The 14415-nt window shown below is 32.9% G+C and overlaps 1 pseudogene; it reads left to right on the top strand.

Moving 5' to 3' along the window:
* The first annotated feature begins 7434 nt into the window (after positions 1 to 7434).
* On the top strand, positions 7435 to 7541 carry LOC137808871 (small nucleolar RNA R71; annotated as a pseudogene).
* The last annotated feature ends 6874 nt before the right edge of the window (positions 7542 to 14415 follow it).

The following is a 14415-nucleotide window of genomic DNA, read 5'->3' as shown; positions in this document are numbered from 1 at the left end:
AATGGATTTCCTAAGAATTGGTTGATTGCATTTCTGTCATAGTAAATCCATTTACCCTTGACTTTGGCCTTCAAATCATTTGGATCTTCAACCCAAGCATTTGTATAAAATTCAAGAACTATATTTGGATCATACTTGGGATAAGGATCTGCCAACTTTGTCCAATTTCTTTGCAACAGCCCATTCAAAAAGGAATCAAATTCTTCAGGCAAAAGTATTACTTTCCTTTTTGAAATAAAAGACCAAGTTTTCAGCTCTTCATATCTTTGCTTCTTGTCTTTCGTTGGCTCAATATTTCTTGGTGGGTTGGGTGAATCAAATCTAGCTCTTTTTCCTTTGTTAAACCGTGTTGGATTAATACCCACTGTAGATTTGGTACGACCCATTTTTCTGCACATATAAGAATAAACATTTCTCAAAATCAAAGTGTTTTATTTGATTGGAATTTTAACAAACACTTGATATGCAATGTATAAAATGACATTGAATGAGTATTTTTTTGGTATTTAATCCATGGAAAAAAAAATACTTAACTTTGAATAAAATCAAAATAACAATCCTATTCAACATCAAGACATTGAAATTTCAAAAAGATTGAATCTTTCAATTCAAGAACGAAACTGTAAAATGGAAATGGGAACACTCTTTACTGGAAATGGTTGAATGGAAATGGCAATGAGAATGGCTATGGAGATGAATAATTACTTACCTTGATAATTGAAATGTAGATGAAATGTTTGAATGAGTATGAAAGCTTTGGGATGAAATTTTTAAAACTAGGAATGCTTGACTGAAAATGAGTTAGGGTGCAAGGTTTTCAAATGTGATTTTAAAATGCTGCTGTTTTTTTTTTTTAAAGAAAAGATCCCACTAACTTGGGCTAGATTATTTTAGCTTAGGCTAAAATTTGGCAGAGAGCAACAAATTTTTTTAGCTCAAGCTAGATCAGTTTAGCTCATGCTAAAATTTGGCTGAGAGCAACATATTTGTTTAGCTTAAGCTAGGCCTTTTAAGCTCAAGCTAAAGTTTGGCCGAGAGCAACAAAATTGTTTAGCTCAAGCTAGATCAGTTTAGCGCAGACTAAAATTTGGCCGAGAGCAACAAATTTGTTTAGCTCAAGCTAGGCCTTTTTAGCTCAAGCTAAAGTTTGGCTGAGAGCAATAAAGTTGTTTAGCTCAAGCTAGATCAGTTTAGCTTAGGCTAAAGTTTGGCCGAGAGCAACAAATTTGTTTAGCTCAAGCTAGATCAGTTTAGCTCAGGTTAAATTTGGCCGAGAGCAACAAATTTGTTTAGTTCAAGCTAGAACTTTTAGCCTAAGCTAGATATGCAGAAAAATAAAGAAATTTTGTTCTCCAAATTTAGCTTGAGCTAAAAGTTCTAGCTTAAGCTAAAATTACCTTGCAATGAAATTTTCTTGAAAATTTTCATTTTGTCTTTGCCAAAAGTTTCAAACCTTTCTAAGCTTTCTTCCATCCATTTATTTCACCTAACATTTCAAACCTAAATGACCATTTCACATATCAAACTGGTTCTAAATATCAAATATTAAAACATACTACTAAATCAAAACAAAAATTAAAGACACAAGCCAAAACAAAACACTAGGTTGCCTCCCAGCAAGCGTTCGTTTAACGTCATATAGTTTGACGCCTGATTTACTTAAAGATCATTGAAGTGGATCATAGTGGTGCGCCTTTCAACTTCACCACCAAAATAATGCTTCAATCTTTGTCCATTGACCACCCAAATTCTTTTTGAGACAAGAACTTCCAATTCCACTGCTCCATATGGTTTTACTTGGAATGGTCCTGACCTCTTTGATTTGAGTTTTCCAGGGAAAAGCCTCAACATGGAATTGAATAACAACACCAATTGACCTGGTTCAAAAGTTCTTTTCAAAAAATTTCTATCGTGATAAAATTTGACCCGAACTTTATAAAGTTTTGAAGATTGGTAAGCATTGAATCTCATTTCTTTAAGTTCATGAAGTTGCACTTTTCTCTTTTCTCCAGCAACTTTAGGATCAAAGTTTAAAACTTGATTTCCAGTATGCTTTGTGTTCCAATTCCACCGGAAGATTACATGCCTTACCATATATCAATTGGAATGGAGACAAAGATGTAGGTGTCTTAAATGTTGTTCTATAAGCCCAAAGAGCTTCATCAAGCTTGTTAGACCAATCCTTTCTGGAAGAAGATACTGTTTTTTTCCAAAAATCTTCTTAATTTCCCTGTTAGAAACCTCTGTCTGACCATTAGTTTGAGGATGGTAGGCTGTTGCTACTTTATGTCTAACTCCATAGTGTTATAAAACCTTTTGAAGTTGAGCATTACAAAAATGTGAACCTACACACTTATCAAAACTCTAGGAGTACCAAACCTGGTGAAAATATTTCTCTTGAGAAATTTGATTACAGTTTTGGCATCAACTTTCTGAGTTGCAGTTGCTTCCACCCATCTAGAGACATACTCAACTGCCAATAAGATATATTCATTTGAGAATGATGATGACAGTGGTCCTATAAAATCAATTCCCCAGCAATCAAATACTTCAATCTCTTGAATGTTCTGCAACGACATTTCATGCCTTATTGTAATAGCTCCATTTCTTTGACAATTATCTCACTTCTGAACATGTTCATGTGCATCTTTGAACAGAGTTGGCCAATAAAATCTAGATTGTAACACTTTTGCTACTGTCCTTTGTCCATTGAAATGACCTCCATATGGTGAATTGTGACAATGCCATAGAATATTTTTAGCTTCATCTCTTGTAACACATCGCCTTATCAAATTACCTACACCAATTTTGAATAGATAAGGATCATCTCATACATAGTAATTAGCATATTTGAAGAACTTTTTCTTTTGATGCCATCCAAAATCTTCAGGAACTACTCTTGCAGCTTTAAAATTTGCCAGATCTGCAAACCATGGCCTTTCTTGAATTGCAAGGAGTTTTTCATCAGGAAAATCATCTATTACTTCTTATTCAAGTGCAGTTACTTCCTCATTTGCAAGTCTTGATAGGTGATCTGCCACATTGTTTTCACTGCCCTTTTTATCCTTTATTTTTAAATCAAATTCCTGCAGCAGAAGAATTCATCTTATTAGTCTTGGCTTGGAATATGATTTTGTCAACAAGTACTTAATTATAGCATGGTCATTTAAAACAATCACTTTAGAACCAATAAGGTAAGATCTAAATTTTCAAGTGCATACACTATAACAAGCAATTCTTTTTCAGTAGTTGTATAATTACTTTGAGCATCATTTAAGACTTTACATGCATAGTGTATCACATGAAAAAATTTCTCTTTTCTTTGCCCCAATATTGCTCCTACTGCATAATCACTAGCATCACACACCAGTTCAAAATGATAAAGCCAATTAGGTGCAGTGATTATGGATGCAGAAATGAGTTTTTCTTCCAAATTCTTAAAAGCAATTAAACAGTTTTCATGAAAATTAAAAGGAGTATCCTTATTCAGTAAATTGCAGAAAGGTTTTGCAATCTTTGAAAAATCCTTGATGAATCTGTTGTAAAAACCAGCATGACCTAGAAAACTTATGATTCCTTTGATGTTGATTGGTGGAGGTAGCTTTTCAATAATTTCAACTTTGGCTCTATCTACCTCAATCCCTTTGCTAGAGATTTTATGTCCCAAAACTATACCCTCTCTCACCATAAAGTGACAATTTTCCCAATTGAGGACAAGATTGATCTCCACACACCATTTTAGCACAGTATCTAAATTCTTCAGACAAGAACTAAAAGTAGATCCATAAACAGAAAAATCATCCATGAAAACTTCAATGCCCTTTTCTAACAGATCTGCAAAAATAGCAAACATGCATCTTTGAAAAGTTGTTGGAGCATTACACAGTCCAAATGGCATCTTTCTATATGCAAAAATGTTGAACCAAGTGGTGTTCATGTTTTGAAGAATCCAAATCCTTTGAAGGACGTTGAAGCCTCTGCTATGCTTGATGTTGCTGTGCTGGTTTAAGCTTTGTTCTAGGGTAGTTTATATGTTGTAATCCACCCTGTGATTAAATCTAAAGCATTAGCATTCTCAATCTTTGTGAAAGTAAAATGTTTTCAAACTAAGTTAAAACAACCAATTGTTTTGTCGAAACAACCGATTGTTTATACTTAGGTGTTTTGAGAAAAAGATTGAAAACTGTTTTGAATGGTTGAACTGTTAAAGTACCAAAACAACCGATTGATTCGAGGAAACAACCGATTGTTTATTTTGGAACCATAACAGAAAAACTGTTTTCTCTTTGACTGAGCTTTATATGTTTTAACTGCTTACGCTCCAGTCATTAAATGCTTTGACCAATCTTTTAATGCAATTTAAGAGTTTGTTAAGATTTGATAACAAACTACATCTTTGAATAAATTCAGAAAAACAGATTTGACAATTAAGAATCTTTGACAAAGTTTTTCCAAAGAGTTTTTTTCAAAGTGCTGAGATTGTTAAGAGTTTGTGATTGATCAAAGTGTTGGAATAGGATTCTGCTTGTATTGATTTCAGATTATCTTCTGTAACAAGTGTAATCCTTGTACTCTGTTGAACAATTCGTTTCTGTGTTTGCTGAGATTGGTTGTGTGTTCTTGAGGTGTTCAAGATCAACAATCTTAGTGTTGGCCAAGGAGAGTGTGTTTCTTGAGGTGTTCAAGGTCATTCTCTTGGTTATTGTGTAAGTGATCAAGTGGTGATTGCTTAGTGGATTTCCTCAGGGTTTCTGAGAAGACTGGATGTAGCTCTGGTTTGGAGTGAACCAGTATAAACAACTGTGTAAAATCTCTCTATCTCTAACTCTTTAAATTCAGTTTATTTGTTGTTTTGCTGGTATAAACAACCGATTGTTTCTACGAAACAACCGATTGTTTTTCTGGTACTACAGCTTTTGCTTGTTGTTTTGGCTAACTGAATTGCTAAATCAATTGGTTCCTGAGATAAATTCATTCTAGTTTTGAAAAGTTTGCGAAAACCCTCTTTAAACAATTCATCCCCCCTTTAGTTTAAAGCCATCTTTTGACAAGTGAAAGCAGTCTTCTCTTGATCTTCTAGATTTACAACAAATCTGATTATAACCTGAATAACCATCCAGAAAGCAGTAATAAGCTTTGCCTACCAATCTTTCCAACATTTGATCCATGAAGGGTAATGGAAAATGATATTTTCTTGTGGCTTGATTGAGTTTTCTATAATCAATACACATCCTCCAACCCGTGATTGTTCTTGTTGGAATTAACTCATTTTTGTCATTATGAATTACTGTCATGCCACCCTTCTTTGGAACTACTTGCACAAGACTGACCCAAGCACTATCTTATAAAGGATAAATCATCCCTGCTTCTAACAGCTTCTGAACTTCTTTCTTTACCACTTCCTTCATAGTAGGATTTAAACGTCTTTGAGGCTGAGCTACAAGTTTGAAGTCTTGTTCCATGTGAATTTTGTGCATACAATAAGAAGGACTTATGCCTGTCAAATCAAATATAGTCCATCCTATTGCTCCTTTATATGACTTTAACCCTTTCACTACTTCCTCTTGTTCTGCTGTTGTTAGAGAGTTGCTGATAATGATTGGTTTCTCCCCATTTTCTGCCAAAAAATCATATTTCAAATGAGCTGGTAGCTCTGTCAATTCTAGCTTCTGAGGTTGAGAAGTTTTTTCTTTGATTAGATCTTGCTTTTGACTAGCATCATAAAGAATCTCTCTAGCCTTATCTAACTCTTCAGCACAATTATGTATTTCTTTTCTTTCCCCTTCATCTATGTCTTCAATACTACCCATGATAGCTTTCATTAAAGGTTCAACAGTTAAACATTTTTTCTGAGTTTCAAAACAAATATCATCAATCACATCCACTTTGAAACACTCTTTTTGATCATTTGAATACTTCATTGCTTCAAAAACATTAAAGCTTACTTTTTCATCTTGAACACAAACCTTCAATCTTCCTTTGTCTATATCAATTATAACTTTGACAGTTTTCATGAATGGTCTTCCCAATATCAAAGGTACTTCAACATCTTTTTCAATATCCATAACAACAAAGTCTACTGGGAATAGAAATATATCCACCTTTACCAACAAATCTTCAACTATTCCATGTGGATATTTGATTGATCTATCAGCCAACTGCAAAGTCATTCTTGTTGGTCTCACTTTTACATCTCTAATTTTCTTCAGCATTGATAAAGACATCAAATTAATACTAGCTCCAAGATCCAGTAATGCCTTTCCAACAGTGAGATTTCATATGGTAACTGGCAAAGTGAAAATCTCAGGATCTCTAGATTTATGTGGTAATGATTTTTGAATTATAGCACTGCATCTAGCTTCCAATTCAACTATCTCCTGGTCATTGAATTTTCTTTTCTTTGTCAATAATTCCTTCATGAATTTAGCATATGTAGGCATCTGCTTTAAAGCTTCAGTAAAAGGAATGTTAATTTGCAGTTTTTTGAGAATACCCATAAATCTTGCAAATTGTCTTTCTTTGTCTTTCTTTGTAGGAGCATGTGGATAAGGTACATATTTTATAACAACACTCCTCTCTTGTTTCTCATTTTTTTTTTCTATTTTCTCTCCAATATCTACAACATCTTCCTTATTCCTTCTTTTTCCTCCCTCACACTCAATCTGTGATAGACTTGCAATGCTCCTTGGGATTGGTTTGTGTATTGGCTGAAAATTGACTTCCTTGATTATCAGCTAACTGTTTAGCCAGCTGCCCCACCTGTGTCTCTAAATTTCTTATTGGTGCTTTAGTATTTTTCTGATTTGATAGAGAGGCTTGCATGAACTTCTCAAAAGTATCCTCCAATTTTTATGTTCTCTCATGAATGGAAGGATATGTGGTTGCTGCTGATAAGGAACTTGCCTGTTAGATGATCCAGCCTCTTGCTTCCACTCAAAACCTTGATTAGGATTATTCCTCCACCCATGAGCCATGTTATTTGGATAATTAGATGAAAAAACACATTTCCTTCCTTGATTATTCATATACTGAACCTCTTCCTCTGATGGATTTTGATAAGAGCATTGACCATTAAGATGATCTCTCCCACAAAAATCACACTTCAAAGCTTGATTCTGAATTGAAGAAGAATTTATTGCATGTAACTGGTTATGCAGTTTTGACATTTGCTTGGTTAATGCCTCAATTTGTTGAGTCAAAATTTTATTATGTGCTAAAACTGCATTTGAAGTACTAAGATCCAACACCCCTTTCTTTTGCATTGTATGTCTATCGTGTTGAGCTTGGTAATCTGTTGAGGCTAAGGCATCAATGATTCTTGTAGCTTGCTCTGCATCAACATTCATCATTGTACCTCCTACTGCAGAATGCAAGATCATTTTAGTATCAGGCCTCAAACCATTGTGGAATATGTTCAACTGAGCAATATCTTCAAAGCCATGATTAGGACACCTTCTTAACATCACTTTAAAACGTTCCCAAGCTTCACAAAAAAGGTTCATCTGACCCTTGTTTGAATGTGGAGATATTAGACTTGGCCTTGATATATAGAGAGAGTGGGAAAAATCTATGTAGGAATTTCTCTTCTACATCATTCTAGCAACTTAAACTCTAGTTTGGATGCTGGAGAAATGCCTTGGTCCTTGTTTCATAGCATAGTCTCCCAATGTCCTTCTAGGTGGATTTTGTCTATTATCAGCCATTTGTAACTCTATTTGATTGTGTGAGTTGAGAGTGTTGGAAGATTCTCCTTTTGTTTGTCCTTGCTTCTTCTTTTATTTTCTCTTATTGCTCTTATTTCTTCTAGTTGTCTTCTCAATTTCTAGGTCAAATTCCAATTGATCTTCAGGAACCTGTCCTCTTAATAACATATATCTATGACAACTCAAGCCAGTATTAACACAAGATAAAAGAATAAGATCTAAACAAGTGTCTATTCACAAAGAAAACAAACTATTCACAATACTCAGAAGTTATACTTCATAAATTCTTAAAAGAAATTGTTCCCCAACAACGACGCCAAAAACTTGTTGATTTACCCCGACAAGTATACCAAATCAATTTAGCTTAAGCTAGATCTTTCGGTGCTTTTTTAGCTTGAGCTAGCAATTCTAGCCTGAGCTAGATTAGTACTGCACCATTAATCAAATCTGGATAATTTTAGCTTGAGCTAAATCTTTTAGCTTGACCTAAATCTTCTAGCTTGAGCTAAATCTTCTTGTGATCCAATTAAGTTTTTGCTTTCTTTCTTTCAATGCTTCATATTCATCTACAATTTACACAAAAATTGAGATTAAATTTCTTCATTTGTTTCTTGGTTCAAAATATATAATTGGATTTCAATAATTCTTAGATTAGGGTAATTTTCTTACATTAAGCAACAATTAAGTTCCATAGTGTTCAATTTTCTCAATCATAAGAAAAAAACATTGACACTTATCAGTAGACAATATATGACCTTGTGATGGTGAGGTAAATGAGCCTTCCAACTAACTTGCAATATTTAGTTGGTTCATGTAATAAATCACCATCAGTAAGAGTGAGTTTTAAATTTTGCTCCATGGGAACTTCTCCCGTTTTTCCCTAGTTAGACATGTATCGTCCAAAATGTCCAACACATATTTTCTTTGAGACATAAAAATGTCATGTTTAGATCGAGAAAATTCAATTTCCAAAAAATATTTTAAGGTGTCAAGATCCTTGATTTGAAAATGTTGGAGCAAAAATTCCTTTAGATGCTTGATTTCGACATCATTATTTCCTATTAAAAGTATATCATCGACATAGAGCAAGACAACTGTAAAAGATGATCCAATAGTCTTGGTAAATAAAGAATAATATGATTTGATTGAATATATCCTGCCTTTTGAATAGCCTTAGAGAAAGTAGCAAACCAATTTTGGGACACTTATTTTAATCCGTACAAGGACTTATTTCATGAAGGTCATTATGAAAAAAAGGCATTTTTTTACGTCAAATTGGTATGTGAACTAGTTTCTAGCAGCTGCAACGGTCAAAAGACAATGTAATGTCGTAAGTTTAGCAATAGGAGAAAAAGTTGCAATATAGTCAATCCCTTCCACTTGCGTGTAGCCTTTGGCAACTAAGCACGTCTTATATTGTTTGATGCTCCAATCAGACCTGCATACTTTATAAAACCATCGACATCCTATGGGTTTGTTGCTATGGATGACGACGTTTTACGGCAAGTGCACTGCGTTGTCAGAAGTAATAATGTGTCCCTAAGGACGAATAGTGAACCCACAAGGAATAGTTGACTATTCAAGTAAAAGATTCGCTAAATATAAAACAGAATAATAAAAGTTGGTTTGAGAATTGTTATAATGGAAATCAAAGAGTTTTTGCTTCAATTGGAAAAATAGGGTTTGAGTTTCATCTTTCTCACTCTTTTGTATTTTGATTAGCATTATAATATTTTGCTCTTTTGATTGTTATTGATGCCCGTATAAAAATCATTTATATTGATTCCTCACATATAAAATTCTTAAGGTGTTTCCTAAATATCGGTTCCATGCATATTTATAAAAACAATTTAGCTTTATGATTAGACATTGATAGCAATTAACATTTCAAGTTTATTCCTAGCACTCAAATATGTTAAGTATTAATGTTTAGGTCATAACTATAAAAATAATTTTCAGTCAGATTTAAGATTCTAGATCAATGCATTAGGAGCGAAACAATAATACCAATAATCAATCAAGAATAAAATATTATATTTAAAATATTACCTCAATACATCAGAGTTTGAATAGATTAGTCCCAAATCCACATGGTAGAATTAGCCACACATCTTCTAACACCTTTTATTCTCCCAATAGGGTTACAAGTCACTCAATGGTGTTTTCCTCTCAATCTTGCACACTAGGTTTGTGCCTCAAGTCCCCTATTTAACCTAATTTTCTAGGATTAAGTGATTTCTTGTGTGGCGTTGATAGACTCATTTGGGTGAATAAAACATAAACATGCCCAATGTCTTTGGTGCAATCTCGCTCAAGCGAGAATAGGCTCGCTTGAGCGAGATGCTCTAATGTTGATTTGGGTTTTTTATGCACTTGTGCGTTCTGGGGCCTTCCATCTTTCTCCTTTTAGCTTATATTATTCTTCTTTACCCCAGTCATCTCCATTCTCCCCTAAAAACCTGAAATTAACACTAAATTTGGGAATAAAATATCCTTATTCAAATAACGATAATAAAATATGTAAAAAGGTATAAATTCATAAATTAGGGGTTATTTTATATTTATTTTAGCAATTAATACTTATAAGTGCCTATATTTTAATATGAAATATTACTGAAATTAGACACTTATCAACCAGCCGGTAATGAAACAATGCTTCAGGTGTTTTCTGTCAATGCTGATAATTCATATTCCATGGCTTCCTTCCACTGGGGGAGAAAGAATGGTCTGATTATATGATGAAGGATCTCTATGTGTAGAAATGTTAACTAAGAAGGTGCAGTGAGTAGAAGATAAGTTGGAATAAGAAATAAATGAGAAAATGGGTATCATGTACCTGGGAGAGAACCTTGACTAGGAGTGGACTGATTGGCGTTAGGTGGCAGCAAGTAATCTTTATGCCATGTAAGAGGATTGCTTGATACGTGTAGAATGTCGAAGTGGTATTGTAGAAATATCAGAGGATGAACTAAGCGCAGGAGATTCAGTGATCATAGGTTCAAGAATAGGCTTTATAGGTATCGATTCAGTAATGGGCTCATTGAACGAAGTTGGTGAAGCCGATTGTGAGTTCGGTAGTGTGGTAGGAAATGTAGAATTTTGATGGTCTAAGTTAAGGACCAAATTTAGTAGGACAAAAGAGTGTGAGATGATGTTGTTTCATGAAAAGGAAAAATGGTTTCGTAAAAACCACGTCCCTATTGACAAAAATAGTGTTTTCTTCAAGATCATATAACTTGTAGCCTTTATGATTAGGTGGATATCCAATAAAGACACATCGTCGAGCGCGGGGATCAAATTTGTATTTCGGATGATTCACTGTTGCATACCATGGACTGCCAAAAATACGTAAATGTGTAACATATGGAACTTGGTTGTATAATAGTTGAAAGGGTGTTTTATCTAACAGAATGGGGGAAGGTAAGTTGTTAATGAGGTAAATCGCAATTAAAACACAATTTCCCCAAAAACAAATAGGTAAATTAGCTGATAAAGAAAAGATCGTGCAATTGTGAGGATATGACAATGTTTGTGCTCAACCACCCCGTTTTGTTGAGGGTATAGACACATGTACGTTGGCATTCAATGTCGTGATCAAGAAAAATTGACGCATGGAAAGAAATTTTGTACCATTATCTGTTTGAACGACTTTAACACAAATGTGAAATTGTGTATATGCAAACATGAAGAAAGATTGTAATAGACGTTGAGTATCTGATTTGTGTTGCATAAAAAAAAAACCCAAGTGCATCTAGTGAAATCATCGATACTGGTTAAAAAAAACGTGCATTTGAATAAGTAAGTGACTTATGAGGACCCCAAATATCGCAATGTAACAAATCAAATGGATGTTGTGTGTTTATTGCACTAGAAGTAAAAGGCCATCTTATTTGTTTAGCAATGAGACAAATATTGCAATTATTATGAGCAGACATATTGAAAGAAAATAATAAAGATGCCAATTTTAAACGGGATGAAGACGAATGACCAAATCTCATATGCCAGAGATTCGTGTTGCTGGAAACATGAAAAGAGACAATTTTTTTAAAGGTTTCATGTAATAAAGACCACCTCGCTGTTCACCCGAGCCAATTGTCCTCCTCGTAGCCGGATCTTGTAGGATACAACCATTTGGAATTAAGACAATAAAACAATTTAGAGCTTTAGTGAGTTTACTTGTTGAAATAAGATTTAAACGAAAAAAAGGGACACATAAAGCATGCTTTAATTTGATATACCTATTAAATTGGATGGTCCATTTGGATGTGATTAGGGCTATTGCGCCTGTAGCAAGGTTTACCAAAGGAACTAGTGATGGAGTGGAATTAATAAATAATTCTGGATTTGAAACAATATGATCAGTTGCCCCACTATCCAAAATCCATGGTTCTGTGAAGACAAGATTTACTGAAGTATTAAAGTTCATGAGGAAACTTGTTGCATTTGTGTAAACATCATGGTTACCCGAAGTAATCATTGACAATTGTTGTTGTGTCTTTTCCTGTATAATTAATGAATATGCATGTTTAATGTTAGACAAGAGAGAGATCATCCTCGAAGTATTAGATCATACACCTTTTTAGGTGTCATTGAGACCCTTAAGAAATTGCATTAAACAGTCTTCTTCCTTCTCGTCATTGTGTGCTTTCATTTTATTACAAGGCGAGGATGAGCGATATGTGTCTAACTCATCCTAAAGGCTCTTGATTTTTATGTAATATGGTGAAACAAACATCGTACCTTGAGTAATTGTGGCAATGACTTTCTGTATTTGAAAAATTGCATGAGTCATTGATTTGCTCCACATTGGGTAGTTTAAGTCATTCAACTTCTCTGGGATAAATAGGTGTCCAGGTTTATCTGAATGATGTACGTAGAATAAATTTGATGTATCTGTAACTGCGTCTTCAGAGTTTTCGGCAGACATGGCTATAAAAAAAAAGACGAAAGAAAATTTTGTAGAGTCACCAAAAACGGTGCTCTGATACCATATCAAATACTATGCATGCCTACTGTTTATATACAATCAAATTGAAGAGATATGTTCCATATAATTCGCTATTGCCTATCTATCAACAATTACACCAAACTATTATCTTATTTTTACCATGTATATTATACATTGATACACTTTCTATATACATCTATATTAAAAATATAATAATTGTCTTCTAATATCCTTTATGCACGAACTTGTTTAGACAAACTCCAAATGAAAGTATCCCAATAACACTACAAAATCATTAAATAGAAACCAATTTTAGAAAAAAAAAATTAGTTGTTATATTTATTAAATTAGATATTATATTATACATTAAAAATATTATTGGTATCTAAATTAGTTTCAAATAGTTTCTAAATTGGTATCTAGTTAGCTACTAAAGTTTTTGAATACAAATATTTGGTAGCTAATTAGATATAAATTTAAAAACTATTTATCAATAATAGAAACTAATTTAGATACCAATAACTTTTTTTGTTTCTAAAATAAAATCTAATTTAGTTTTTTTTACCAGCAATGAATTAATAGAATAAAAGGTAGTTAATATAAAAACTAATTACTTTTTGTATCTAAAATTGGTTTTTATTTAATAAATTTCTAGTGTAAATTAATAAAAAATAAATTTTAGTTATAGTTAAATGGTTCTCAATCTAGACATGGAAACCTTAATTTAACTAAATTTACACATACGTATTTATAGATAAATAAATAAAGCTGTAAAATTAATCAAATTTCATTAAAATTAATTGATGATTAATATTCACTTCAGTTTTAGAAAAAGTTAGATAAGAGATAAGAACACTAATACAGAAAAGTGTTTTAACGACGGTTAAAAAGGTCGTTATTGCATGTGTTGTTATAACTCAATTGTTTATAACGACAGTTCTAGAATCATCGTTATAAAACCACATTAGCGACATGTGTAAAAATTGTCGTTATTCAACCAAATAAATGAACTAAATAAAAAAAATGTATTTTTAACAACGATTCCAGTGAGAACCATCGTTATAACCCTAAAAACATGCTATTAAAGATGGTTCCTAGATGGAATCTTCATGGGAACCATCGTTATAAATGTATTTTTTAAAAATATTTTAATATTATATATATACTCTAATCATGCATAAAATATAAAATTTCCAAAACAATAATGCATGTAATATCATAATTTAAATATGAAAGTCTACATACAATAACTTAATACATATAACATTTTACAAAAAGTTCTATAATTCATTTCATTCTAATAATTCATGTTAGAACACGTAACATTATGTAATGTATGAGTAAGTAATAAATTTATGAATGTAATATAATCATAATGGTTTGATAAATCTCTAATTTATAGTAGGAAAAATCATGCAAAATTTTAGAATTTTCTGCCAAGTGATGGGAACTAAAACCTTAAAATACTTCAAAATTACCTAAATAATACTTATAAATAAAAAAAATAATAGTAAATGGTGGATTTTCGGAATTTTGGTTGACTCCAATCCCCTACGAACATTGGCCATGTAATTCGTTAACTTGTTTCGTGCAACTTTCATTTTTTACACGTCTCCATCTGTCTTCTTTGTCAAAAGTTATGACCGTTTGAAGTTTTTTCACACTAATTTTTGCCAACTCCAAATATATCACTCTTCTCTTCAATGTCAGGACTCCTCCATGAAATATCCAATAAATCAAGTTCCCACAAACTCTAAACTACTA

This window comes from Phaseolus vulgaris, chromosome 3 (assembly GCF_000499845.2).
Source record: "Phaseolus vulgaris cultivar G19833 chromosome 3, P. vulgaris v2.0, whole genome shotgun sequence".
Classification (NCBI taxonomy): Eukaryota; Viridiplantae; Streptophyta; class Magnoliopsida; order Fabales; family Fabaceae; genus Phaseolus; species Phaseolus vulgaris.
The sequence above is the reverse complement of the archived record's forward strand: the minus strand, read 5'-3'. Positions and strand labels throughout refer to the sequence as shown.